The 27,874-nt window shown below is 41.4% G+C and overlaps 2 non-coding genes across 2 annotated transcripts; both read right to left on the bottom strand.

Annotated features, from left to right (window-relative positions):
* Nucleotides 1-22,568: 22,568 nt before the first annotated feature.
* trnar-acg (transfer RNA arginine (anticodon ACG)) lies at nucleotides 22,569-22,641 on the bottom strand. The gene has a single exon. It is a non-coding gene; the product is annotated as a tRNA-Arg (tRNA).
* Nucleotides 22,642-24,860: 2,219 nt separating this feature from the next.
* trnan-guu (transfer RNA asparagine (anticodon GUU)) lies at nucleotides 24,861-24,934 on the bottom strand. Its single transcript has one exon. It is a non-coding gene; the product is annotated as a tRNA-Asn (tRNA).
* Between the last annotated feature and the right edge of the window lie 2,940 nt (nucleotides 24,935-27,874).

The following is a 27,874-nucleotide window of genomic DNA, read 5'->3' as shown; positions in this document are numbered from 1 at the left end:
ACTACATGACTGTCAGTATCACTTTGAGGTTATTCGAAAGTTTCACTCCATTACTGTTAGCATCATTTTGAGTTCATTATCAATTCTTCCTAAATCACAGTCGCATCATTTTGAGATCATTAGCAATTCTTCCGACATCACTGTTGCATTGTTTGAGGTTCGTAGCAACTCTTCGTACAAGACTGTCAGCATCACTTTGAGGTTATTCGAAACGTTCTCTCCATTACTGTTAGCATCATTTTGAGTTCATTAGCAATTCTTACTAAATCACAGTCGCATCATTTTGAGTTCATTAGCAATTCTTCCGACATCACTGTCGCAATATTTTGAGGTTCGTAGCAACTTTTACTACATTCCTGTTGCATTATATTGAGGTTCGGAGCAACTCTTACTACATGACTGTCAGCATCACTTTGAGGTTATTCGAAACACTTACTACATTACTGTAAGCATCATTGACTTGATTAGCAACTATCACTACATTACTGTTAGCATCATTTTGAGTTCATTAGCAATTCTTCCGACATTACTGTCGCAATATTTTGAGGTTCGTAGCAACTTTTACGAAATTACTGTCACATTATTTTGAGGTTCGTAGAAACTCTTAGTACAAGACTGTCAGCATCACTTTGAGGTTATTCGAAATGTTCACTCCATTACTGTTAGCATCATTTTGAGTTCATGTGCAATTCTTACTAAATCACTGTCGCATCATTTTGAGATCTTTAGCAATTCTTCTGACATCACTGTCGCATTATTTTGAGGTTTGTAGCAACTCTTCCTACATGACTGTCAGCATCACTTTGAGGTTCGTAGCAACTCTTACGACATGACTGTCAGCATCACTTTGAGGTTATTCGAAACTTTCACTCCTTTACTGTTAGCATCATTTTGAGTTCATTAGCAATTCTTACTACATCACTGTCGCATCATTTTGAGATCATTAGAAATTCTTTTGACATCACTGTCACATTATTTTGAGGTTCGTAGCAACTCTTAGTACATGACTGTCAGCATCACTTTGAGTTGTTGAGCAATTCTCACGACATCACTGTAGCATTAAATTGAGTTCAATAGCAACTCTTACTACATGACTGTCAGCATCACTTTCAGGTTATTCGAAACACTGACTACAATACTGTAAGCATCACTGAGTTGATTAGCAACTATCACTACATTACTGTTAGCATCATTTTGAGTTCATTAGCAATTCTTCCGACATCACTGTCGCAATATTTTGAGGTTCGTAGCAACTTTTACTACGTTAATGTCGCATTATTTTTTAGGTTCGTAGCAACTGTTACTACATGACTGTCAGCATCACTTTGAGGTATTTCGAAACACTTACTACATCACTGTCAGCATCACTGAGTTGATAAGCAACTATCATTACGTTACTGTGAGCATCGTTTTGAGTTCAATAGCAACTCTTACTACATGACTGTCAGCATCACTTTGAGGTAATTAGAAACTTTCACTCCATTACTGTTAGCATCATTTTGAGTTCATTAGCAATTCTTCCTACATCACTGTTGCATCATTTTGAGATCATTAGCAGTTCTTCCCACATCAATGTCGCATTATTTTGAGGTTCCTTGCAACTCTTACTACATTATTGTTGCATTATTTAAAGAATCATAGCAACTCTTACTACTTTACTGTCAGCATAACTTTGAGGTTATTAGAAAGTTTTTTGCTTAAAAAATGAAAAAATGATGCTAACAGTAAAGTAGTGGTAGTTGCTAATCAAGTCAGTGATGCTTACAGTAATGTAGTAAGTGTTTCGAACAACCTCAAAGTGATGCTGACAGTCATGTAGTAAGAATTGCTACGAACCTCAAAATAATGCGACAGTGATGTCGGAAGAATTGCTTAAGATCTCAAAATGATGCGACAGTGATGTCAGAAGAATTTTTGCATTATTTTAAGGTTCGTAGCAACTCTTACTACATTACTGTCAGCATCACTTTGAGTTTATTAGCAACTATCACTACAATACTGTTAGCATCATTTTGAGTTGTTGAGCAATTTTCACGACATCACTGTAGCATTAAATTGAGTTCATTAGCAATTCTTACTACATGACTGACAGCATCACTTTTCGGTTGTTCGAAACACTTACTACATTACTGTAAGCATCACTGAGTTTCTTAGCAACTATCACTACATTACTGTTAGCATCATCTTGAGTTCATTAGCAATTCTTCCGACATCACTGTCGCATTATTTTGAGGTTCGTAGCAACTCTGACTACATTACTGTAAGCATTACTGACTTGATGAGCAACTATCACTCCATTACTGTTAGCATCATTTTGAGTTCATTTGCAATTCTTCCGACATCACTGTCGCATTATTTTGAGGTTCGTAGCAACTCTTAGTACATGACTGTAAGCATCAATTTGAGGTTATTCGAAACACCTACTACATTACTGTAAGCATTACTGAGTTTCTTAGCAACTATCACTACATTACTGTTAGCATCATCTTGAGTTCAATAGCAATTCTTCCGACATCACTGTCGCAATATTTTGAGGTTTGTAGCAACTCTTACGATATTATTGTTGCATTATTTTAAGGTTCGTAGCAACTCTTACTACATTACTGTCAGCATCACTTTGAGTTTATTAGCAACTATCACTACATTACTGTTAGCATCATTTTGAGTTGTTGAGCAATTCTCACGACATCACTGTAGCATTAAATTGAGTTCATTAGCAACTCTTACGACATGACTGTCAGCATCACATTGAGGTTCTTCGAATCACTTACTACATGACTGTAAGCATCACTGAGTTGATTAGCAACTATCACTACATTACTGTCAGCATCATTTTGAGTTCATTAGCATTTCTTCCAACATCACTGTCGCAATATTTTGAGGTTCGTAGCAACTTTTACTACATGACTGTCAGCATCACTTTGAGGTTATTCGAAAGTTTCACTCCATTACTGTTAGCATCATTTTGAGTTCATTAGCAATTCTTACTACATCACTGTTGCATCATTTTGAGATCATTAGCAATTCTTCCGACATCACTGTCGCAATATTTTGAGGTTCGTAGCAACTCTTACTACATTATTGTTGCATTATTTTAAGGTTCGTAGCAACTCTTACTACATTACTGTCAGCATCACTTTGAGTTTATTAGCAGCTATCACTACATTACTGTTGGCATCATTTTGAGTTGTTGAGATATTCTCACGACATCACTGTAGCATTAAATTGAGTTCATTAGCAACTCTTACTAAATGACTGTCAGCATCACTTTGAGGTTGTTTGAAACTCTTACTACATTGCTGCAAGCATCACTGAGTTTCTTAGCAACTATCACTACATTGCTGTTAGCATCATCTTGAGTATATTCGCAATTCTTCCGACATCACTGTCGCATTATTTTGAGGTTTGTTGCAACACTTACTACATGACTGTCAGCATCACTTTTAGGTTATTCGAAAGTTTCACTCCATTACTGTTAGCATCATTTTGAGTTCATTAGCAATTCTTACTACATCACTGTCGCATCATTTTGAGATCATTGGCAATTCTTCCGACATCACTGTCGCATTATTTTGAGGTTCGTAGCAACTCTTACTACAAGACTGTCAGCATCACTTTGAGGTTATTCGAAACGTTCACTCCATGACTGTTAGCATCATTTTGAGTTCATTAGCAATTCTTACTAAATCACTGTCGCATCATTTGGAGATCATTAGCAATTCTTCTGACATCACTGTCACAATCATTTGAGGTTCGTAGCAACTCTTACTACATTATTGTTGCATTATTTTCAGGTTCGTAGCAACTCTTACTACATTGCTGTCAGCATCACTTTGAGTTTAGTAGCAACTATCACTACATTACTTTTAGCATCATTTTGAGTTCATTAGCAATTCTTCCGAAATCACTGTTGCATCATTTTGAGATCATTAGCAATTCTTCTGACATCACTGTCGCAATATTTTGAGGTTCGTAGCAACTCTTACTACATTACTGTTGCATTATTTAAAGGTTCGTAGCAACTCTTACTACATTACTGTCAGCATCACTTTGAGTTTCTTAGCAACTATCACTACATTACTGTTAGCATCATTTTGAGTTATAGAGCAATTCTCACGACATCACTGTAGCATTAAATTGAGTTCATTAGCAACTCTTACTAAATGACTGTCAGCATCACTTTGAGGTTGTTCGAAACTCTTACTACATTACTGTAAGCATCAATGAGTTTCTTAGCAACTATCACTACATTACTGTTAGCATCATCTTGAGTTCATTAGCAATTCTTCCGACATCACTGTCGCAATATTTTTCGGTTCGCAGCAACTTTTACTACATTACTGTCGCACTATTTTGAGGTTCGTAGCAACACTTACTACATGACTGTCAGTATCACTTTGAGGTTATTCGAAAGTTTCACTCCATTACTGTTAGCATCATTTTGAGTTCATTTGCAATTCTTACTAAATCACAGTCGCATCATTTTGAGATCATTAGCAATTCTTCCGACATCACTGTTGCATTGTTTGAGGTTCGTAGCAACTCTTCGTACAAGACTGTCAGCATCACTTTGAGGTTATTCGAAACGTTCTCTCCATTACTGTTAGCATCATTTTGAGTTCATTAGCAATTCTTACTAAATCACAGTCGCATCATTTTGAGTTCATTAGCAATTCTTCCGACATCACTGTCGCAATATTTTGAGGTTCGTAGCAACTTTTACTACATTCCTGTTGCATTATATTGAGGTTCGTAGCAACTCTTACTACATGACTGTCAGCATCACTTTGAGGTTATTCGAAACACTTACTACATTACTGTAAGCATCATTGACTTGATTAGCAACTATCACTACATTACTGTTAGCATCATTTTGAGTTCATTAGCAATTCTTCCGACATTACTGTCGCAATATTTTGAGGTTCGTAGCAACTTTTACGAAATTACTGTCACATTATTTTGAGGTTCGTAGAAACTCTTAGTACAAGACTGTCAGCATCACTTTGAGGTTATTCGAAATGTTCACTCCATTACTGTTAGCATCATTTTGAGTTCAAGTGCAATTCTTACTAAATCACTGTCGCATCATTTTGAGATCTTTAGCAATTCTTCTGACATCACTGTCGCATTATTTTGAGGTTTGTAGCAACTCTTCCTACATGACTGTCACCATCACTTTGAGGTTATTCGAAACACTTACTACATTACTGTAAGCATCACTGACTTGATTAGCAACTATCACTACATTACTGTTAGCATCATTTTAAGTTCATTAGCAATTCTTCCAACATCACTGTCGCAATATTTTGAGGTTCGTAGCAACTTTTACTACATTACTGTTGCATTATATTGAGGTTCGTAGCAAATCTTACTACATGACTGTCAGCATTACTTTGAGGTTATTCGAAACACTTACTACATTACTGTAAGCAACACTGACTTGATTAGCAACTATCACTACATTACTTTTAACATCATTTTGAGTTCATTAGCAATTCTTCCGACATCACTGTCGAAATATTTTGACGTTCGTAGCAATTTTTACTACATTACTGTCGCATTATTTTGAGGTTCGTAGCAACTCTTACTACATGACTGTCAGCATCACTTTTAGGTTATTCGAAAGTTTCACTCCATTACTGTTAGCATCATTTTGAGTTCATTAGCAATTCTTACTACATCACTGTCGCATCATTTTCAGATCATTAGCAATTCTTCCGACATCACTGTCGCAATATTTTGAGGTTCGTAGCAACTTTTACTACATTACTGTCGCATTATTTTGAGGTTCGTAGAAACTCTTAGTACGAGACTTTCAGCATCACTTTGAGGTTATTCGAAAGTTTCACTCCATTACTGTTAGCATCATTTTGAGTTAATGAGCAATTCTTACTAAATCACTGTCGCATCATTTTGAGATCTTTAGCAATTCTTCTGACATCACTGTAGTATTAAATTGAGTTCATTAGCAACTCTTACCACATGACTTTCACCATCACTTTGAGGTTGTTCGAAACACTTACTACATTACTGTAAGCATCACTGACTTGATTAGCAACTATCACTACATTACTGTTAGCATCATTTTGAGTTCATTAGCAATTCTTCCGACATCACTGTCGCAATATTTTGAGGTTCGTAGCAACTCTTACTACATGACTGTCAGCATCACTTTGAGGTTCGTAGCAACTCTTACGACATGACTGTCAGCATCACTTTGAGGTTATTCGAAACTTTCACTCCTTTACTGTTAGCATCATTTTGAGTTCATTAGCAATTCTTACTACATCACTGTCGCATCATTTTGAGATCATTAGAAATTCTTTTGACATCACTGTCACAATATTTTGAGGTTCGTAGCAACTTTTACTACGTTAATGTCGCATTATTTTTTAGGATCGTAGCAACTGTTACTACATGACTGTCAGCATCACTTTGAGGTATTTCGAAACACTTACTACATCACTGTCAGCATCACTGAGTTGATAAGCAACTATCATTACGTTACTGTGAGCATCGTTTTGAGTTCAATAGCAACTCTTACTACATGACTGTCAGCATCACTTTGAGGTAATTAGAAACTTTCACTCCATTACTGTTAGCATCATTTTGAGTTCATTAGCAATTCTTCCTACATCACTGTTGCATCATTTTGAGATCATTAGCAGTTCTTCCCACATCAATGTCGCATTATTTTGAGGTTCGTTGCAACTCTTACTACATTATTGTTGCATTATTTAAAGAATCATAGCAACTCTTACTACATTACTGTCAGCATCACTTTGAGTTTATTAGCAACTATCACTCCATTACTGTTAGCATCATTTTGAGTTTATTCGCAATACTTACGACATCACTGTAGCATTAAATTGAGTTTCGTAGCAACTCTTACTACATGACCGTCAGCATCACTTTGAGGTTATTCGAAACTTTCACTCCATTACTGTTAGCATCATTTTGAGCTCATTAGCAATTCTTACTAAATCACAGTCGCATCATTTTGAGATCATTAGCAATTCTTCCGACATCACTGTCGCATTATTTTGAGGTTCGTAGCAACTTTTACTACATTACTGTTGCATTATATTGAGGTTCGTAGAAACTCTTACTACATGACTGTCAGCATCACTTTGAGGTTATTCGAAACACTTACTACATTACTGTAAGCATCATTGACTTGATTAGCAACTATCACTACTTTACTGTTAGCATCATTTTGAGTTCATTAGCAATTCTTCTGACATCACTGTCGCAATATTTTGAGGTTCGTAGCAACTTTTACTAAATTACTGTCACATTATTTTGAGGTTCGTAGCAACTCTTACTACATGACTGTAAGCTTCACTTTGAGGTTATTCGAAACTTTCACTCCATTACTGTTAGCATCATTTTGAGTTCATGTGCAATTCTTCCGACGTCACTGTCGCAATATTTTGAGGTTCGTTGCAACTTTTACTACATTACTGTCGCATTATTTTGAGGTTCGTAGCAACTCTTAGTACATGACTGTCAGCATCACTTTGAGATTTTTCGAAAGTTTCACTCCATTACTGTTACAATCATTTTGAGCTCATTAGCAATTCTTCTGACATCACTGTCGCATTATTTTAAGTTTTGCAGCAACTCTTACTCCATGGCTATCAGCATCACTTTGAGGTAGTTCGAAACGTTCACTCCATTACTGTCAGCATCATTTTGAGTTCATTAGTAATTCTTACTAAATCACTGTCGCATCATTTTGAGATCTTTAGCAATTCTTCTGACATCACTGTCGCATTATTTTGAGGTTCGTAGCAACTCTTACTACATGACTGTCAGCATCACTTTGAGGTTTTTCGAAACACTTACTACATGACTGTAAGCATCACTGCGTTGATTAGCAACTATCACTACATTACTGTTAGCATCGTTTTGAGTTCAGTAGCAATTTTTACAACATCAGTGTCACATTATTTTGAGGTTCGTAGCAACTCTTAGTACAAGACTGTCAGCATCACTTTGAGGTTATTCAAAACGTTCACTCCATTACTGTTAGCATCATCTTGAGTTCATTAGCAATTCTTCCGACATCACTGTCGCAATATTTTGCGGTTCGCAGCAACTTTTACTACATTACTGTCGCATTATTTTGAGGTTCGTAGCAACTCTTCGTACAAGACTGTCAGCATCACTTTGAGGTTATTCGAAACGTTCACTCCATTACTGTTAGCATCATTTTGAGTTCATTAGCAATTCTTACTAAATCACAGTCGCATCATTTTGAGATCATTAGCAATTCTTCCGACATCACTGTCGCATTATTTTGAGGTTCGTAGCAACTTTTACTACATTACTGTTGCATTATATTGAGGTTCGTAGCAACTCTTACTACATGACTGTCAGCATCACTTTGAGGTTATTCGAAACACTTACTACATTACTGTAAGCATCATTGACTTGATTAGCAACTATCACTACTTTACTGTTAGCATCATTTTGAGTTCATTAGCAATTCTTCTGACATCACTGTCGCAATATTTTGAGGTTCGTAGCAACTTTTACTAAATTACTGTCACATTATTTTGAGGTTCGTAGCAACTCTTACTACATGACTGTAAGCTTCACTTTGAGGTTATTCGAAACTTTCACTCCATTACTGTTAGCATCATTTTGAGTTCATGTGCAATTCTTCCGACGTCACTGTCGCAATATTTTGAGGTTCGTTGCAACTTTTACTACATTACTGTCGCATTATTTTGAGGTTCGTAGCAACTCTTAGTACATGACTGTCAGCATCACTTTGAGTTTATTAGCAGCTATCACTACATTACTGTTGGCATCATTTTGAGTTGTTGAGATATTCTCACGACATCACTGTAGTATTAAATATAGTTCATTTGCAACTCTTACTAAATGACTGTCAGCATCACTTTGAGGTTGTTTGAAAGTCTTTCTACATTACTTTAAGCATCACTGAGTTTCTTAGCAACTATCACTCCATTACTGTTAGCATCATCTTGAGATCATTAGCAATTCTTCCGACATCAATGTCGCAATATTTTGAGGTTCGTAGCAACTTTAACTACATTACTGTCGCATTATTTTGAGGTTCGTTGCAACTCTTAGTACATGACTGTCAGCATGACTTTGAGGTTATTCGAAACGTTCACTCCATTACTGTTAGCATCATTTTCAGTTCATGAGCAATTCTTACTAAATCACTGTCGCATCATTTTGAGATCATTAGCAATTCTTCTGACATCACTGTCGCATTATTTTGAGGTTCGTAGCAACTCTTCCTACATGACTGTTAGCATCACTTTGAGGTTATTTGAAACACTTACTACATTACTGTTAGCATCATTTTGAGTTCATTAGCAATTCTTACTACATCACTGTCGCATCATTTTGAGATCATTAGCAATTCTTCTTACGTCACTGTCACATTATTTTGAGGTACGTAGCAACTCTTACTACATTATTGTTGCATTATTTTAAAGTTCGTAGCAACTCTTACTACATTACTGTAAGCATCACTGAGTTGATTAGCAAGTATCACTACATTACTTTTAGCATCATTTTGAGTTCATTATCAATTCTTCCGACATCACTGTCGCAATATGTTGAGGTTCGTAGCAACTTTTACTACATTACTGTCGCATTATTTTGGGATTTGTAGCAACTCTTAGTACATGACTGTCAGCATGACTTTGAGGTTATTCGAAACGTTCACTCCATTACTGTTAGCATCACTTTGAGATCATTACCAATTCTTCTGAACTCACTGTCGCATCATTTTGAGATCTTTAGCAATTCTTCCGACATCACTGTCGCATTATTTTGAGGTTCGTAGCAACTCTTACTACATGACTGTCAGCATCACTTTGAGGTTATTTGAAACACTTACTACATTACTGTTAGCATCACTGACTTGATTAGCAACTACCACTACATTACTGTTAGCATCATTTTGAGTTCATTAGCTATTCTTACGACATCACTGTCGCAATATTTTGAGGTTCGTAGCAACTTTTACTACATGACTTTCAGCATCATTTGAAATTGTTCGAAACTCTTACTCCATAACTGTAAGCCTCACTGAGTTTATTAGCAACTATCACTCCATTACTGTTAGCATCATTTTGAGTTCATGTGCAATTCTTCCGACGTCACTGTCGCAATATTTTGAGGTTCGTTGCAACTTTTACTACATTACTGTCGCATTATTTTGAGGTTCGTAGCAACTCTTAGTACATGACTGTCAGCATCACTTTGAGGTTTTTCGAAAGTTTCACTCCATTACTGTTAGAATCATTTTGAGTTCATTAGCAATTCTTACTACATCACTGTCGCATCATTTTTAGATCATTAGCAATTCTTCCGACATCACTGTCGCAATGTTTTGAGGTTCCTAGAAACTCTTATTATATTACTGTCGCATTATTTTGAGTTTATTAGCAACTATCACTACATTACTGTTAGCATCATTTTGAGTTGTTGAGCAATTCTCACGACATCACTGTAGTATTAAATATAGTTCATTTGCAACTCTTACTAAATGACTGTCAGCATCACTTTGAGGTTGTTCGAAAGTCTTTCTACATTACTTTAAGCATCACTGAGTTTCTTAGCAACTATCACTCCATTACTGTTAGCATCATCTTGAGATCATTAGCAATTCTTCCGACATCAATGTCGCAATATTTTGAGGTTCGTAGCAACTTTAACTACATTACTGTCGCATTATTTTGAGGTTCGTAGCAACTCTTAGTACATGACTGTCAGCATCACTTTGAGGTTTTTCGAAAGTTTCACTCCATTACTGTTAGAATCATTTTGAGTTCATTAGCAATTCTTACTACATCACTGTCGCATCATTTTTAGATCATTAGCAATTCTTCCGACATCACTGTCGCAATGTTTTGAGGTTCCTAGAAACTCTTATTATATTACTGTCGCATTATTTTGAGTTTATTAGCAACTATCACTACATTACTGTTAGCATCATTTTGAGTTGTTGAGCAATTCTCACGACATCACTGTAGTATTAAATATAGTTCATTTGCAACTCTTACTAAATGACTGTCAGCATCACTTTGAGGTTGTTCGAAAGTCTTTCTACATTACTTTAAGCATCACTGAGTTTCTTAGCAACTATCACTCCATTACTGTTAGCATCATCTTGAGATCATTAGCAATTCTTCCGACATCAATGTCGCATTATTTTGAGGTTCGTAGCAACTCTTAGTACATGACTGTCAGCATGACTTTGAGGTTATTCAAAACGTTCACTCCATTACTGTTAGCATCATCTTGAGTTCATTAGCAATTCTTCCGACATCACTGCCGCAATATTTTGCGGTTCGCAGCAACTTTTACTACATTACTGTCGCATTATTTTGAGGTTCGTAGCAACTCTTCGTACAAGACTGTCAGCATCACTTTGAGGTTATTCGAAACGTTCACTCCATTACTGTTAGCATCATTTTGAGTTCATTAGCAATTCTTACTAAATCACAGTCGCATCATTTTGAGATCATTAGCAATTCTTCCGACATCACTGTCGCATTATTTTGAGGTTCGTAGCAACTTTTACTACATTACTGTTGCATTATATTGAGGTTCGTAGCAACTCTTACTACATGACTGTCAGCATCACTTTGAGGTTATTCGAAACACTTACTACATTACTGTAAGCATCATTGACTTGATTAGCAACTATCACTACTTTACTGTTAGCATCATTTTGAGTTCATTAGCAATTCTTCTGACATCACTGTCGCAATATTTTGAAGTTCGTAGCAACTCTTACTACATTACTGTAAGCATCACTGAGTTGATTAGCAAGTATCACTACATTACTTTTAGCATCATTTTGAGTTCATTATCAATTCTTCCGACATCACTGTCGCAATATGTTGAGGTTCGTAGCAACTTTTACTACATTACTGTCGCATTATTTTGGGATTTGTAGCAACTCTTAGTACATGACTGTCAGCATGACTTTGAGGTTATTCGAAACGTTCACTCCATTACTGTTAGCATCACTTTGAGATCATTACCAATTCTTCTGAACTCACTGTCGCATCATTTTGAGATCTTTAGCAATTCTTCCGACATCACTGTCGCATTATTTTGAGGTTCGTAGCAACTCTTACTACATGACTGTCAGCATCACTTTGAGGTTATTTGAAACACTTACTACATTACTGTTAGCATCACTGACTTGATTAGCAACTACCACTACATTACTGTTAGCATCATTTTGAGTTCATTAGCTATTCTTACGACATCACTGTCGCATTATTTTGAGGTTGGTAGCAACTCTTACTACACGACTGTCAGCATCACTTTGAGTTTATTAGCAACTATCACTACATTACTGTTAGCATCATTTTGAGTTCATTAGCAATTCTTATGACATCACTGTCGCATCATTTTGAGATCATTAGGAATTCTTCCGACATCACTGTCGCATTATTTTGAGGTTCGTAGCAACTCTTACTACATGACTGTCAGCATCACTTTGAGGTTATTCGAAACTTTCACTACATTTCTGTTCGCATCATTTTGAGTTCATTAGCAATTTTTACAACATCATTGTAGCATTATTTTGAGGTTATTAGCAACTCTTCCTCCATTACTGTCGCATCATTTTGAGTTCATTAGCAAATCTTCCGACATCACTGTTGCATTATTTTGAGGTTCGTAGCAACTCTTACTACATGACTGTCAGCATCACTTTGAGGTTATTCGAAACTTTCACTTCTTTACTGAAAGCATCACTGAGTTTATAGCAACTGTCACTCCATTACTGTTAGCATCATTTTGAGTTTATTAGCAATTCTTACTCCATCACTGTCGCATTATTTTGAGGTTCGAAGCAACTCTTACTACATGACTGTTGCATTACTTTGAGGTTATTCGAAACTTTCACTACATTACTGTTAGCATTATTTTGAGTTCATTAGCAATTCTTCCGACATCACTGTCGCATTATTTTGAGGTTTTGAGGTACCTTTGTTTGTAACCGATCTGCTGACCAGCGAGACGCCACCACGCACGGCTGTCGGCTCCGTAAAGGAGGGAGAGGAAGTGGAAAGGACGGAGAAGGGTCGGACCAGGTCTATTTCTAGGTGACCACTCACTATCGTCTGCCACACTGCCCCTCATGGTGGGGAGTGTAGCGCTATCCTGCCACAGTACATTTGTTTCATTCTTTTGCTCTTGCACTATAATTAAAATGGACTTGACTTGAGAATGTTTTGTTTCAAAATATAGATGAATTCCCAGATTTATAGGTAGCATGAGTATGAAGTTGCACTTGCACCCGGTGGGAAAATGTCCTCTGCATTTGACTCTAACTATGTAGGAGCAGTGGTAGCAGTGTCAGCCTGGGGGCTTGGTCAAGATCAATGACAGGAGTAGCAGACAGGTAATATCCATAGCATGCATGTTGTTTGAGAGGAGTAAGGGTACACTGTTGGTCTCTCACCTGATGCGCTGTCATCAGCACAAATGATCTGTTCCTAAACATCAAAATCTACCATCCCCCCTGATTGTTTTTTACAACTGGAGTACTGGTTAACACTTTAGAAAGCCTTCATTCAGAGCTGTGAAGAACCTTGAACCTGATATCCCAGACATCAAAGTGGGCCACTAACTGGCCAGATGAAGCTATGCTAGGCTGCTGTATTCTGAAGAGCTAAAGTAGCAGCTTCTGAGAGGGATGCTAACCTGGATGTGTTCATCTCCTACTTTAATATCAGCCCCCAACTTGGAGCTCTGACAGCCTCCAGCTTGTTGTTCCTGTTTCTGCTTCAGTCAACAGGGAACTCCAACCTGCAGTAGAATCTTCAACAACAATGGAATAGAAAAGAGAGGAAGAAAAACTAGAATAAACTTACAAAGCTGAGAAATGTTCACGAAGAAGAAAGGCACACGTTATGATTGAGGCCAGAAACTAAAACTCCACACCAAATGTACTTTGACTTGTAGGATAATGAACTTGAATGTGTTGAAACAGCAGATCAATGAATCCACTACCACACAACAAGATGATGACCCCCTACCACAAGATGGCGTCACAGATCCTGACGGTCTGAGCAGGAAACACCGAGCAAAACATTACAACAAAGCTCCTGTTGTTCCCTCCAGGAAAAACTGTGGCTCTGATGAGAAGAAGGATCCCAGCCTCCTCTGAGGATCCATGGCCGCACCATTGGGTAGAAGGACGATGGGGTCGGCACCAGGAGGAACCCTGGTGTCTCCGATGCAGGGAAGATGGAGCAGTGAAGAGGCCACATTGTGGCGTCCTAAAGAGGACATTTGGTGGAGCCTGAGACAGCAAACATCACGCCCCCTTCCATCAGAAGAACCACAGCACCAGAAGAAAGAATCCCGGCAGTGACGACAGGGAGGATCAGGGTGACCTCCTCACCTCCACCTTTGAACCTTCAAATGAACTTTAAAAAGCTTTAGAGTGGAGAAGGATTTTAAAACATTTTATTGTTTTTTCCTTTCATTCTCATTTGTGCGATTGTCTGATTTATTAGAAATAAACACTGTCTGCTGGGTTTACATCGACTGTGATTCTCTTTTTGCATGCAAGTTGAAAGTTATGCCAATAAAAACCACAAGTATTTGAAGACCAAAGGAAGGACCCCCAAAGTCAGGACCCTGAGATCAAAGTGAGCGCTCTGATCTCAGAGGTCTGGGATATTTCCCATCCCATGGCCCTTCAAATAAGAGCCCTGTGTCTCTGTCTCAAAGTTTTCAACCGTATTTGTTTGTTAAATTAAAACCAGACGACCACTGTGGTCCTTTTTACACGGTAAGTAAAGCACAGATGCCCTGGTGGACCTGTTGGCACCCTGGACTTTGAATCCAGTGACCTGAGTCCAAGTCTCCGTTCCAGCAGGTTTCCTGCAGCCTTCAGCAGAGCTGCCATGTTTCTCTGTAGAGAACTAAGTGATGCTCTCAGCAGGTTGAGGGCACCACCAACAAGTGAGGGATGAACCTCTGACTTCCTTCTTGTCAAACAGGAAACTCCTAATACCTCATTTGAGTAAAGTACCTCATATTCCTGACATCCAAGTAGTAGTGAAGTGGAGGAAGAAGGGAGGAGATCTCCAACAGGATCCTTCTTTCCTCTGTCCTCCTTGATCTCATGGATCACCACAGTCAGCACAGACTCCTCCTGGTTAACCTGGTATCTTTCCACCCAACTGTGGGTTCTTGGAGAATTTTTCATGTCATGTCAAGAAATCAGGCTGGTGGGTTTTTCAATGAGAGAAATTCTGGTAACTTAATTAAGTGGCATGTTTGTTGAAGCAGTAATTAACTGATAAATTAAGGAAGGCCTGGCCAGTCTTTGCTCCCAGGTCATACGATGGAGTTAGAAAGTCCTGAATCAATCTGGAGTTCCATGATTTCCTTGTGGTTCTTGTTCCTTTTGCCAATGTAGTCTGGAACAAGAGCAAGATGAACCTCCAAATATCAACAGGTTGATTGCAGGTGATGTCAAGTTGTATTTAGAGGAACCTCCTCCTTGTGTTTGGTTCCAGGGTGGAAGGGAGAGAACTCTGGATCCAGTGATCCCAGTTCAAGTCTTGGTGGGACCTTCCTGTCTGGAATGTGTCCCATGTAATAAACTGATCAAGAGATGTTATGTGGTTCAAATGTTCTGGTTCATTTCTTGTCCTTTAGAAAAATGAAAATCATTTCTTCCTGCCATGAACTCAGACTGTGTGTTTAATGTTAACAATAAATGCAACAACTAAGGAGCCAGTAGCTCCTGTGGAAAAAATTCTACTTTGTCAGTGAATTAATTCAGTCTGCATCTAAGTTTCTGTCAGGATGGCTGAGCGGTCTAAGGCGCTGCGTTCAGGTCGCAGTCTCTCCTGGAGGCGTGGGTTCAAATCCCACTTCTGACAAAGGACATTTTCTCCACATTCCCATGCATCCACAATGGTAAATTCCAAACCCAGTTGAAGCTGCTCTCCACTGAGGGGAGTGAGTGGTTGAACTGGCAGCAGAGGAGGCAAAGGAGCTTCCCTGTGACGGTCCAACATCGCCTGGTTTCCTCCAACATGGAGCAGCCACCAAAATCTAACTTCAATGTTGGATCAAAGTCTGCTGAAGAAATGTGTTTTCTTTCAAGTCACATTTTGTCCATTAACTTCATAATCAGAGTCGCCATCTCATCACATGACTAAAGTCTGGGTTCTGTAGTGGTGGTAAAATATCCTTCCATGCCCCTCACTAGTTTGCACACAGAAAAGCATATTTTACTGGTTTCAGATCTCTTAGCTTGTTCTCTCTCTTAAAGCAGCTGAGGCAGCTTTCATTGTGTGATTGATTTAAAATATAAAGATGGAACAGAACCATTGGAATCAGATGTCAGGACATTTGAAGGAATGTCAATCTCCTGTTGAAATGTTGCAGTGTGCAGCTGAGGCTCTCTGGCAGTGGCACAAGGAACCACAATGGCAGAACCTGGACCCTCCTGGAGGAAAACCACAGGTGAGGGCCTTCTTGGCTCCAGATTGATGGAAATCAAGTGTCTGAGGCTGTTAGCAGCCATGAAGTTGATCTGGTTGGCACTGGTATTTGTTCTTGCTGCAGCTCAGGAGTGATTCAGGAGAAGAGTTTCAGAACAGCCCAGGTTGGGGACTGGAATTTTAGAATTTCCCCTGGAACCAAACAACCTTGGAGGGTAAAACCTCCAATCCTAGCCACTCAGATGCAGCAGAAGAAGCTGTCATCTACCCTGACAGTCAGAGCATCAAGTCAAGGAAACATCAACATCTTGTAGTTCCAAACCTCCACCTGTCAGATTCAGCTACTTCTTATTGTGGGACTTTAAACTTGAACACAATGGAATTTGGACAAGGAGTTTTCCTTCCAGTCCAAACATCATCGTCCAGCCTCCAACCAGAGGTCCATCAGTTATCATGGAGCCACAGGTGGAGTCTGGATTCTTTTCTGGAATGAGACGGCAATGACAGTCCTGCCAAGTGACATCACTGACATGACTGGATGACTTCAGTCACGTGACTGGATGACTTCAGTCACCTGACTGGATGACTTCAGTCACCTGACTGGATGACTTCAGTCACCTGACTGGATGACTTCAGTCACCTGACTGGATGACTTCAGTCACCTGACTGGATGACTTCAGTCACGTGACTGGATGACTTCAGTCACGTGACTGGATGACTTCAGTCACGTGACTGGATGACTTCAGTCACGTGACTGGATGACAGTGTAGATGCCAATGTAGAGGTTGGGGAAATAGTCTCTGGGAATCCAGCTTGAACCCACAGCCTCCTTGTTTTCCAAAAACCCAAACAGCGACCATCAGTCTCCCTCCAATCCTGTACTTTGGTAAACAACAAAAACACAGTAAAAGTCTCTGGCAACATATTTGTTTCCTGTAGGGTTTCTTCATGTATGTGTGGTGTACCTGCTTTCCCAGAGGACTGCCATCTTTGTTCTGTGGGCTGACATGTTTTAGTGACCTGAGTCCAAGTCTCAGTTCCAGCAGGTTTCCTGCAGCCTTCAGCAGAGCTGCCATGTTTCTCTGTAGAGAACTAAGTGATGCTCTCAGCAGGTTGAGGGCACCACCAACAAGTGAGGTATGAACCTCTGACTTCCTTCTTGTCAAACAGGAAACTCCTAATACCTCATTTGAGTAAAGTACCTCATATTCCTGACATCCAAGTAGTAGTGAAGTGGAGGAAGAAGGGAGGAGATCTCCAACAGGATCCTTCTTTCCTCTGTCCTCCTTGATCTCATGGATCACCACAGTCAAGTGGAGACCCAAGCTCCCGGATGGATCTGGCACTCAGGAACTGCTGAGTTTTCCAGTGGACTTTGTTCCATCCATGGTTCAGGAACAGGACTCCTCCTGGTTAACCTGGTATCTTTCCACCCAACTGTGGGTTCTTGGAGAATTTTTCATGTCATGTCAAGAAATCAGGCTGGTGGGTTTTTCAATGAGAGAAATTCTGGTAACTTAATTAAGTGGCATGTTTGTTGAAGCAGTAATTAACTGATAAATTAAGGAAGGCCTGGCCAGTCTTTGCTCCCAGGTCATACGATGGAGTTAGAAAGTCCTGAATAAATCTGGAGTTCCTTGATTTCCTTGTGGTTCTTGTTCCTTTTGCCAATGTAGTCTGGAACAAGAGCAAGATGAACCTCCAAATATCAACAGGTTGATTGCAGGTGATGTCAAGTGGTATTTTGAGGAACCTCCTCCTTGTGTTTGGTTCCATGGTGGAAGGGTGAGCACTCTGGACTCTGGATCCAGTGATCCCAGTTCAAGTCTTGGTGGGACCTTCCTGTCTGGAATGTGTCCCATGTAACAAACTGATCAAGAGATGTTATGTGGTTCAAATGTTCTGGTTCATTTCTTGTCCTTTAGAAAAATGAAAATCATTTCTTACTGCCATGAACTCAGACTGTGTGTTTAATGTTAACAATAAATAAACCAACTAAGGAGCCAGTAGCTCCTGTGGAAAAAAATTCTACTTTGTCAGTGAATTAATTCAGTCTGCAACTAAGTTTCTGTCAGGATGGCCGAGCGGTCTAAGGCGCTGCGTTCAGGTCGCAGTCTCTCCTGGAGGCGTGGGTTTGAATCCCACTTCTGACAAAGGACATTTTCTCCACATTCCCATGCATCCACAATGGTACATTCCAAACCCAGTTGAAGCTGCTCTCCACTGATGGGAGTGAGTGGTTGAACTGGCAGCAGAAGAGGCAAAGGAGCTTCCCTGTGACAGTCCAACATCGCCTGGTTTCCTCCAACATGGAGCAGCCACCAAAATCTAACTTCAATGTTGGATCAAAGTCTGCTGAAGAAATGTGTTTTCTTTCAAGTCACATTTTGTCCATTAACTTCATAATCAGAGTCTCCATCTCATCACATGACTAAAGTCTGGGTTCTGTATTGGTGGTAAAATATCCTTCCATGCCCCTCACTAGTTTGCACACAGAAAAGCATATTTTACTGGTTTCAGATCTCTTAGCGTGTTCTCTCTCTTAAACCAGCTGAGGCAGCTTTCATTGTGTGATTGATTTAAAATATAAAGATGGAACAGAACCATTGGAATCAGATGTCAGGACATTTGAAGGAATGTCAATCTCCTGTTGAAATGTTGCAGTGTGCAGCTGAGGCTCTCTGGCAGTGGCACCAGGAGCCCCAATGGCAGAACCTGGACCCTCCTGGAGGAGAACCACAGGTGAGGGCCTTCTTGGCTCCAGATTGATGGAAATCAAGTGTCTGAGGCTGTTAGCAGCCATGAAGTTGATCTGGTTGGCACTGGTATTTGTTCTTGCTGCAGCTCAGGAGTGATTCAGGAGAAGAGTTTCAGAACAGCCCAGGTTGGGGACTGGAATTTTAGAATTTCCCCTGGAACCAAACAACCTTGGAGGGTAAAACCTCCAATCCTAGCCACTCAGATGCAGCAGAAGAAGCTGTCATCTACCCTGACAGTCAGAGCATCAAGTCAAGGAAACATCAACATCTTGTAGTTCCAAACCTCCACCTGTCAGATTCAGCTACTTCTTATTGTGGGACTTTAAATTTGAACACAATGGAATTTGGACAAGGAGTTTTCCTTCCAGTCCAAACATCATCGTCCAGCCTCCAACCAGAGGTCCATCAGTTATCATGGAGCCACAGGTGGAGTCTGGATTCTTTTCTGGAATGAGACGGCAATGACAGTCCTGCCAAGTGACATCACTGACATGACTGGATGACTTCAGTCACGTGACTGGATGACTTCAGTCACCTGACTGGATGACTTCAGTCACCTGACTGGATGACTTCAGTCACCTGACTGGATGACTTCAGTCACCTGACTGGATGACTTCAGTCACGTGACTGGATGACAGTGTAGATGCCAATGTAGAGGTTGGGGAAATAGTCTCTGAGAATCCAGCTTGAACCCACAGCCTCCTTGTTTTCCAAAAACCCAAACAGCGACCATCAGTCTCCCTCCAATCCTGTACTTGGGTAAACAACAAAAACAGAGTAAAAGTCTCTGGCAACATATTTGTTTCCTGTAGGGTTTCTTCATGTATGTGTGGTGTACCTGCTTTCCCAGAGGACTGCCATCTTTGTTCTGTGGGCTGACATGTTTTAGTGTCAGCACAGGTCATAGCGCTGAGACTGAACTCTCATTCTCCTCCAAGTATTATTTCCACCTCACACTCCTGCATACATTCAAGTGAACAGGGAACACAAATTTATGCTCAACTTCTCCTGTGTATTCATCCACAGTCACTAAACAACAACCAAACCAAACAAAAGAGGTTTGCTAGCATGGCGATCAGCTGTAGTTCACCATCTTATCCAGGTCACATGACTCAGGATTAGCGTGGCCGTCTGGCAACCAAAGGGTGGCTGGTTTGATCCTCACTTTCTCCAGTGACCATGTCAAAGTGTCCTTGAGTAAGATACTGAACCCCTAAATACTTCTGATGAGTAGGTTGGCTCCTTGCATGGCAGCCTTCAGCATCAGTGTGTGAGTGTGTGTGAATGAGAGGACATTGTTCAGCTCCTTGAGTGCTGCTGAGGTAGAAAGGCTCTGTACAAACTGAGTCCTTTTACCATTTCTTTCCTGCTTCTAGCGGCGCTGTCGTCACTTCCTGTGACCGTGGGAGGAAAGGAGTCCCCCTTCAGAATAAGTTTTATATCATGATGTTACTTCCTCTTCAACATGCCTTTAGCAGACCAACTCAGAGAACAGCTCAGTGAGGTAGTGTGGCCGAGCGGTCTAAGGCGCTGGATTAAGGCTCTAGTCTCTGAGGAGGCGTGGGTTCAAATCCCACCACTGCCATCATGTCCCAGGTCACTGGAGAGGTGTGGCAGGTCTCTTACTGCCTCTCCTCTCTCTTCCACTGAGGTCTTCAAACCTGTGACCAAAAGAAGAACCTTCCTCTGAGTCCACAGACCTGAGCATCACTGCTCTGACTACCAGGTTACCTCCTGGTGATCAGGGTGAAGTCAATGGGGAGGTAGTCAGTTGTTCCTTTGTTTTTTGACAGAGGCTTCATTGTGAATGAAATCATTTTAATTCTTTACTTGAAGTTTCACGCTGTTTCGACCGAAAAAGGCGAGTTCCTGGAGAAGATCTTCCAGGGGTCCAGGTTAAAGCGGTGCCCCAGCTGGCACCAGGCGCTGACCCAGGTCCTGCATGGGAGATACTGTCAGTTCTGTTCTGCCCTGCTCACAACCACAGGCTGGTGTTGAGGCCTGCAGCAACCAGGGCCCCAGTCACCAAGAGTATAAAGGCTGGTCATTGTGGCAGTGGGAGGAGTCAAAATGAAGACAGACCAATGTGAGCAGGACGTTCCTGGAGAAGTCAGAAGAACTTGACCATGTTTCCTACAGTACCCAGGAGGCCTGGTAGTTGTTGAAGGAAGCTCCAAAAGCAAAGAGCAGACAGCAGGATATCAAAAGAAAAGATCCAGACACTAAAACTACAAGTAGAAACAAGAAGAAATACTAAAAGCTTTGGAAAGATACTACAAGGTTGGATATACATTATTATATACACTACTATTCTCATTGACTCCTAAAGAGGGACAGGAAACATTAGAATGTGGATCAGATCAGCTGATTTCAGTGTTGAGTCCATCCCTCCATCCACTTTCTATTCTTGTCCTTTAAGGGTCACGGGGGGGGGGGGGATCCCAGGTGACATTGTTCAAGAGGCAGGGTTCACCCTGGACAGGTCAGAATTCCTGATGATGTCATCAGGGCTTTGACAGTAACTAGAATTCTGTCTTTGATCTCAGGAGGACATGAAAGAAACACAACTGAGGAAAGTAGAGGAGAACATTCAGCTTCATTAGAAACACTTGAACTGTTGAACAGTAGAATTTGTCAGAAACAGTTTACAACACTGAGTGACAGGATTGAAGAGGGAAGGTTTTTCTACTTTAAATTTAATTCTAACTTTAAACTGGAGATGAACATTTTTAGTCGTTCATATTCTAACATACAGAGGAAGTCATGACATTCCCTTTTTTAAAAAAGAAAAAACATGTGAAGCTCCTCCCCCCAGCTCCAGATGGACAGACAGACATGAGAGTGGCCAGGAAGCAAAGAAGTGTTGTGCTCCTCTCCAGTGCTCTGGTGTTGTTGTGTTCTTCTCAGCTCCATCATGTAGACCTGCTGGCACTGGGCGCTGGTGGAAGTTTGCAGCTCTCACTGGAAAGTCCTGAGGCTCCTCCCACTCTGAAGCAGGCAGTTGCTCCCAGCCAGCCCACACTTTCACTCTCTGGTGTAGGAGTGAAGAACAAAATCAGAATCAAGAACCATCACTCTTTCATTGGGGCTCCTTCCTCCTTGTTCTGATCCAGAAATTCAACAGCTTCTATCATTGATTTGACAGGAAATGTTGATGACACACTGGGATTTTTGTTCTCCTGCTGTCACTGTCAAGTGCAGCTGAACATGAGAGGCAGCAGGATCATTCATGTGTTCATGTTTCCAGCAGACAAGGAGGAAACCTGGGAGGACTTCAGTGACTCTGATCAGTGGTTCTCACTTCATCTTCTCAGTATAAAGTTCAAAGCGAGCTGGCCAGGAGTTGAACCTAGAATCTTCTGATCCGTAGTCAGACGCGTTATCCATTGCGCCACCAGCCCTGTGAAGAAGCTGCTGTGTTCATGTGTGCTTGCTGTTACAGAAAATCCCAACAAGGTGGTGGCATTTTCAGGGGACACAATGGTGCAGTGGTCAGCACTGTGGCCTCACAGCAAGAAGGTTCAGCTCTCCTCCTATTTGGTTGCTAGGAACCTGAATCAGTCCTCAGTGGAGCCGTGCTGCTGAGGCTGAGTGAGGCTGAGTGAGGGACTGAGCAGGAGCCAGCAGGTCCAAGCAGGTTCAGGCAAACTCCCCTCGGTCCACCAACATCAAAGCAGAGGAACAGAGTTCATCTAACAAAATGGATTCATATCATCTCCTCTTGGAATGTTCTGGAACTACAAGTACACTTAAAATGGCTGACTTATGACAACAGAAGGAACTTTGAAGTAGATTTGATTTATTTAAGTCAGTGACAGTCATTTTTTCAAGAATTTAGTAACTTGATTGTTTTACTAAGATGAGCTTTAATGTTCTACCATTGAAACAAGACCTTCATGTATTTATGATGACATCACCAATAGGAGCCTTCAGTCTGTCAGGGGGTAGAGTTCAGTCACCACCAATGACATCAGAGTCAGAGTTAGAGATCAAAGACAGACATTAAAGTCTCACATTAAAGTCTCTCTTATTAAAAAAATTAAAGTGTTATATCTTTGAAAATATACTGCAATACATGAAATATTATATTTCCATGGATGGTAACCTCGTTCTTATATTCTTTAATATACTGCAATAGTAATGGACCCTCTATGACACTGTAGTGATGAATCTATCAAGGAGTACAAATGATTATAATCAGAGAATTTTGAAGTCAAGTTTGAGATCAGTTTGATCCTCTCTCTCTCTCTGTCTCTCTCTCTCTCTCTCCCTCTGTCTCTCTCTCCCCCCTCTCTCTCCCTGTCTCCCCCCTCTCTCCCTCTCTCTCTGTCTCCCCCCTCTCTCCCCCTCTCTCTGTCTACCCCCCCTCTCCCTCTCTCTCTCTGTCTCCCCCCTCCCTCTATCTCTCTCTCTCCCTCTCTCTCTCTCTCCCTCTCTCTCTCTGTCTCCCCCCCCTCTCTCTCTCTCTCTCAGGAGCTTTTAAATGAATATTTTAATAAAACAGAACAGGAGACTGAAGAGTGATCACTCAAACCCACAGGCTGAATGGGACATCTCTTAAAAAATTGAACCATTGAGTAAAACCATAGAAGCGCTCCTGTCTAGTCGGTGCTAACAAGTTAGCTGTTGAGTGAGTCCAGCTGTGCTGTCTAGGAATCCTGGTCAAAAGCCTCCACACATCAAACAGCTGGTGTGTTGGTGGATCTGTGGATCCTGCTGGAAGAAGCAGGGTGGAGCTCTGAATGGTTCCTGTCACAAAGAGCTTCTCTGTGCAGCTCCCATCAGCTCCTAAAAACAGGAAACCAGCAGATTCACTGTTGAACGGTGGCATTAAAATGTTTCCAAAGCCGTCCTGTCCACCATTTGTTGGTGCAAAGACATTTAAAAACACCAGTTGAACATTTTCCAAAGTTGCTCTCACCTTCTTTCAAACACCTGGAATGATTTCCTCCAAACCAAAAGAAACTGGTGAAAAAAACAACAACAAAAACCTCCTGGAGAATCAAACTCCACCGTCTGCTCCAACTGGACTTGGGACTTCAAATGACCTCCATTAAAAGCCTGCCTGCATCCCCATTCACTGACTGTTGTGCTGTGGGTCTCCTGGACAAACATGGCAGGATCCTCTTGATCTCCAGGAGTTTAAAAGAGCAGCTCTTTTAGAATGGGTTCTGGCTCCATTCAGGTTTAGAGAGCTGAGACTAAAATCACACATGAATGAAAGAGGGAACCCAACAAAACAAGTCAGCGTGAAAGAGGAGCAGATTTTAAAACTCCTCACCATTTCCACCTCCAGGAGTGAAGCCTCCCAGGACCCAAGAGGCTCCAGCTGGCAGAGCTCTCACTGGTTTCTCCACCACCTCGCTAACCTGAGCTGGAGCATCTGAGAACCAAACAGTGACCCCCTTCACTCCAGAGCCGACTCCACAAACTCTGAGCCCCCACTTTACCCACAGCCAGCAGGACTCCTCAACAGTGCATGACACACGACGACTAAATTTAACACTGAAGCGTCTCATCAAGAGATCTGTCACATGTGTCTGCTGTGGAGGGTCAATCTGTCCATCCACATTCAGATCATTAACACAGCGACTCCTAAGCACCAGTAGAGCCTATTCATCGTCCCTGGGTGGGCTCGAACCACCAGCCTCTCGATTAACAGCCGAGCGCGCTGACCGATTGCGCCACAGAGACTCTGAGTCACCTGCTTTTCATGAAGAGTTTTCAGGCTAAATTCAGTGTGTGAGGTCCACACTGCACATTTGAGGGACCATGAAGGACAGAGGAGAGTCTGACTGTCATGGTGAAAGCCTTCAGCACTAGAACTGAAACAGCCCCACCATCTGAACCCCCCCAGACCAAACAGGCTTCATCAGAAACAGACACACCTCCTAGAACATCCAGAGATCATCAGTCTGATTAATAGAACATGACAAACAATCAAGAACATGTTATTGTTTGATCAGAAGCTGAAACAATGTTTCTATGTTTGTCTGTTCTGGTCTGAATGAAAGAGGAGGTTTTCTTGGTCATGTGACGTGGGTGAGAGTTCAACTAGAACTTCCTGATTCAACAGGATTTGAGTTTGTTGGGATTTTGTCAAAGACACCAACCAAACCTCTGAGTGGTGCAGATGTCTGCTGCCTCCTCAGAGCAGACTGGAGCTCAGCCTCACTCACCTGTGGGAGCCCCAGCAGAGCCACGGTGTGATGGAGTTTCAGTTTAGGATCCAAGATGCTGGGTTTCATTGGTGTTTTGTGTTTTTAGGCCTCCTGGCACCATCAATGGTAGAGCAGAGTGGCGCAGAGGAAGCGTGCTGGGCCCAGAGGTCGATGGATCGAAACCATCCTCTGCTAAAAGAAGAAAAATAAAATGAACCAGTGTCTTTAGAAATGTGTGTCTGTTAAAAAGAGGTTCATAAGGATTCTTCCTTCCTCCACAATCACCAACCATTGTGAGAGTTAACAACAGTCCACTTTCTGACTGAAGCAAAAGTAGACTTCAAAAGGTTTTTCTGATTCAACATAGCAGCTAAATTTCCATTTCCATTTCCTGAACAGGACAGGTTAAAAAAAGGGAATGACATGACTTCCTCTGTATGTTAGAATATGAACGACTAAAAATGTTCATGCCCAGTTTTAAGTTAGAATTAAACTGAAAATACAAAAACCTTCCCTCTTCAATCCTGTCACTCAGTGTTGTAAACTGTTTCAAACAAATTCTACTGTTCAACAGTTCAAGTGTTTCTAATGAAGCTGAATGTTCTCCTCTACTTTCCTCAATTGGGTTTCTTTCATGTCCTCCTGAGATCAAAGACAGAATTCTAGGTACAAATAAAGACACTATCAAAGCCCTGATGACATCATCATCAATTCTGTCTTTGATCTGTGTCTGTCCAGCCTGTCCTGAGTGGATCCAACAGTTTCCCATGGGTGACTCTGTCGTGGTCTCTCTCTCCTGCTGTCTCCAACTCTCAGAGTGCTTCTACTGGTTTCTCCCCATCGTCCCTGTTGCTAGGCAGAGCACTGGTGAGGACTGAGGCCAGTGATGTCATCACCTCCAGCTGAGACCTGCCAGGTGGTCCTGTTTCATTCAACTCTGCTGCCTCTGCCACTGCCCTGACTGGTGAGGCTGACAGCAGGTTCTCTCTCATCTAAACTCTCTGTTTACAATGGAGGCTGAAATCCTTGTGATTGGTGGTTCAATCATCAGGTCTGTTGAACTCCCAGGTGCCATCACCTGCTGTCTTCCTGGTGCCAAAGTTGTGGACATTATTGAACGTCTCCAGGACTCATCGACCTCCACCCCTCCTGCAGGTTCTCCCTGTCTCTGTGTGGGTTCTCTCTGGTACTCCAGCTTCCTCCCAAAGTCCAAAGACATCAAGAGGGTAGTGGTTACCTGGACACTCTAAATGACTGTGAGTGTGAATGGTTGTCTGTCTGTGTGTGTTGGTCCTGGGATGGACTGGTGACCCATCAAGGGTGAACCCAGGGCTGGACTGGCCACCTGGCCGATGCACATCTTTGGGCCGGCCCATAACTGTCATAATTTGTTTTTCAAAAGTGTATAGTTTTTAATCGACCGTAACGGTATCGGAGACGCGAAACGCGGCCCATTGGTTGATTTTCTTGAAGGACATTGGGCTCGTCCAATGAAATCTCTCAGCTCTCTCTCTTTCTCTTAGTCAAGCCATGCTGCTGCAATGGAAGTGGAGGAGTCAGATCAGACAGTTGGAGACTATTTTAGTCACCCTTCTTCCACACAGAGGACTGATTTTTTAAAGTTCCATCCTCAACAAGATTCCATAAACCCTGTCGTCCAGAGGCTCTTCGTTAGAATGGACGGCACGACGTGGAAATGGCTGACTTATTGTGGTCAACGTCATGCTTTGTTTTGTTTTGTTTGCCCTGCTTTTAGCAAGCCCAGTGATCCAAGTGTCTTCATTAGAGGCCTGACAGACTGGAGGCATGTGCACCAAAGAGTAGAGGAGCATGAGAGAGGCATGGCACAGAGGCAGTGTGCTGAGGCCTATTTTTGAAACTGCTCCAGAGCAAGACTGGCCACCTCCTTGAGGGAAGACAGCTGACAGGACACCGTGAGCAGGTTAAGAAGCAGGGCTGGACTGGGACCAAAAAATGGCCCTGGCATTTTTCATCCCTGGCAGCCCTCCATGGTTATTTACACGATATGTGTAAGCACACGCCATACCAGAGGATGTATGCGCACATTTTGAAGTTTCAAAAATTAAAATAAAGTGCAGTATTCTACATGGAAGACAGTAACCATGTTAAAAGAGTGATACTCTTTCACTACTCAGAGACCTTCTTCTTCCACTACACGTTCCAACACCTGACGTCTCTTCTTCCCAGTCCAGCCCTGGAAGAACGCGTCGAGTTTTTGAAATTCGGCTGCTCTTCTTCTCGGGAGTCTCTCTTTTTCGGCTCCTCCTTTCTCCTTCCTCTTACTGGGCAACATTCTTCATGGCTTCTGACTGCAAGGTGGCCGCTGAGTGGTGGCACTACAACTGGATGGGTCTGTTTCTCATTTTAACACAAAACAAACTAACCGCTGTTTCTGCATTTTTACCAGAAATATATATTTTGAAATGCCTGCTCACACCGGCCCATCCGGCTA

Source organism: Aulostomus chinensis, chromosome 1 (assembly GCF_037954235.1).
Source record: "Aulostomus chinensis isolate RoL2024-O1b breed Wild chromosome 1, RoL_Achi_v1.0, whole genome shotgun sequence".
NCBI lineage: Eukaryota > Metazoa > Chordata > Actinopteri > Syngnathiformes > Aulostomidae > Aulostomus > Aulostomus chinensis.
Note: the sequence above shows the minus strand (reverse complement) of the source record. Positions and strands in the feature narration are given on the sequence as shown.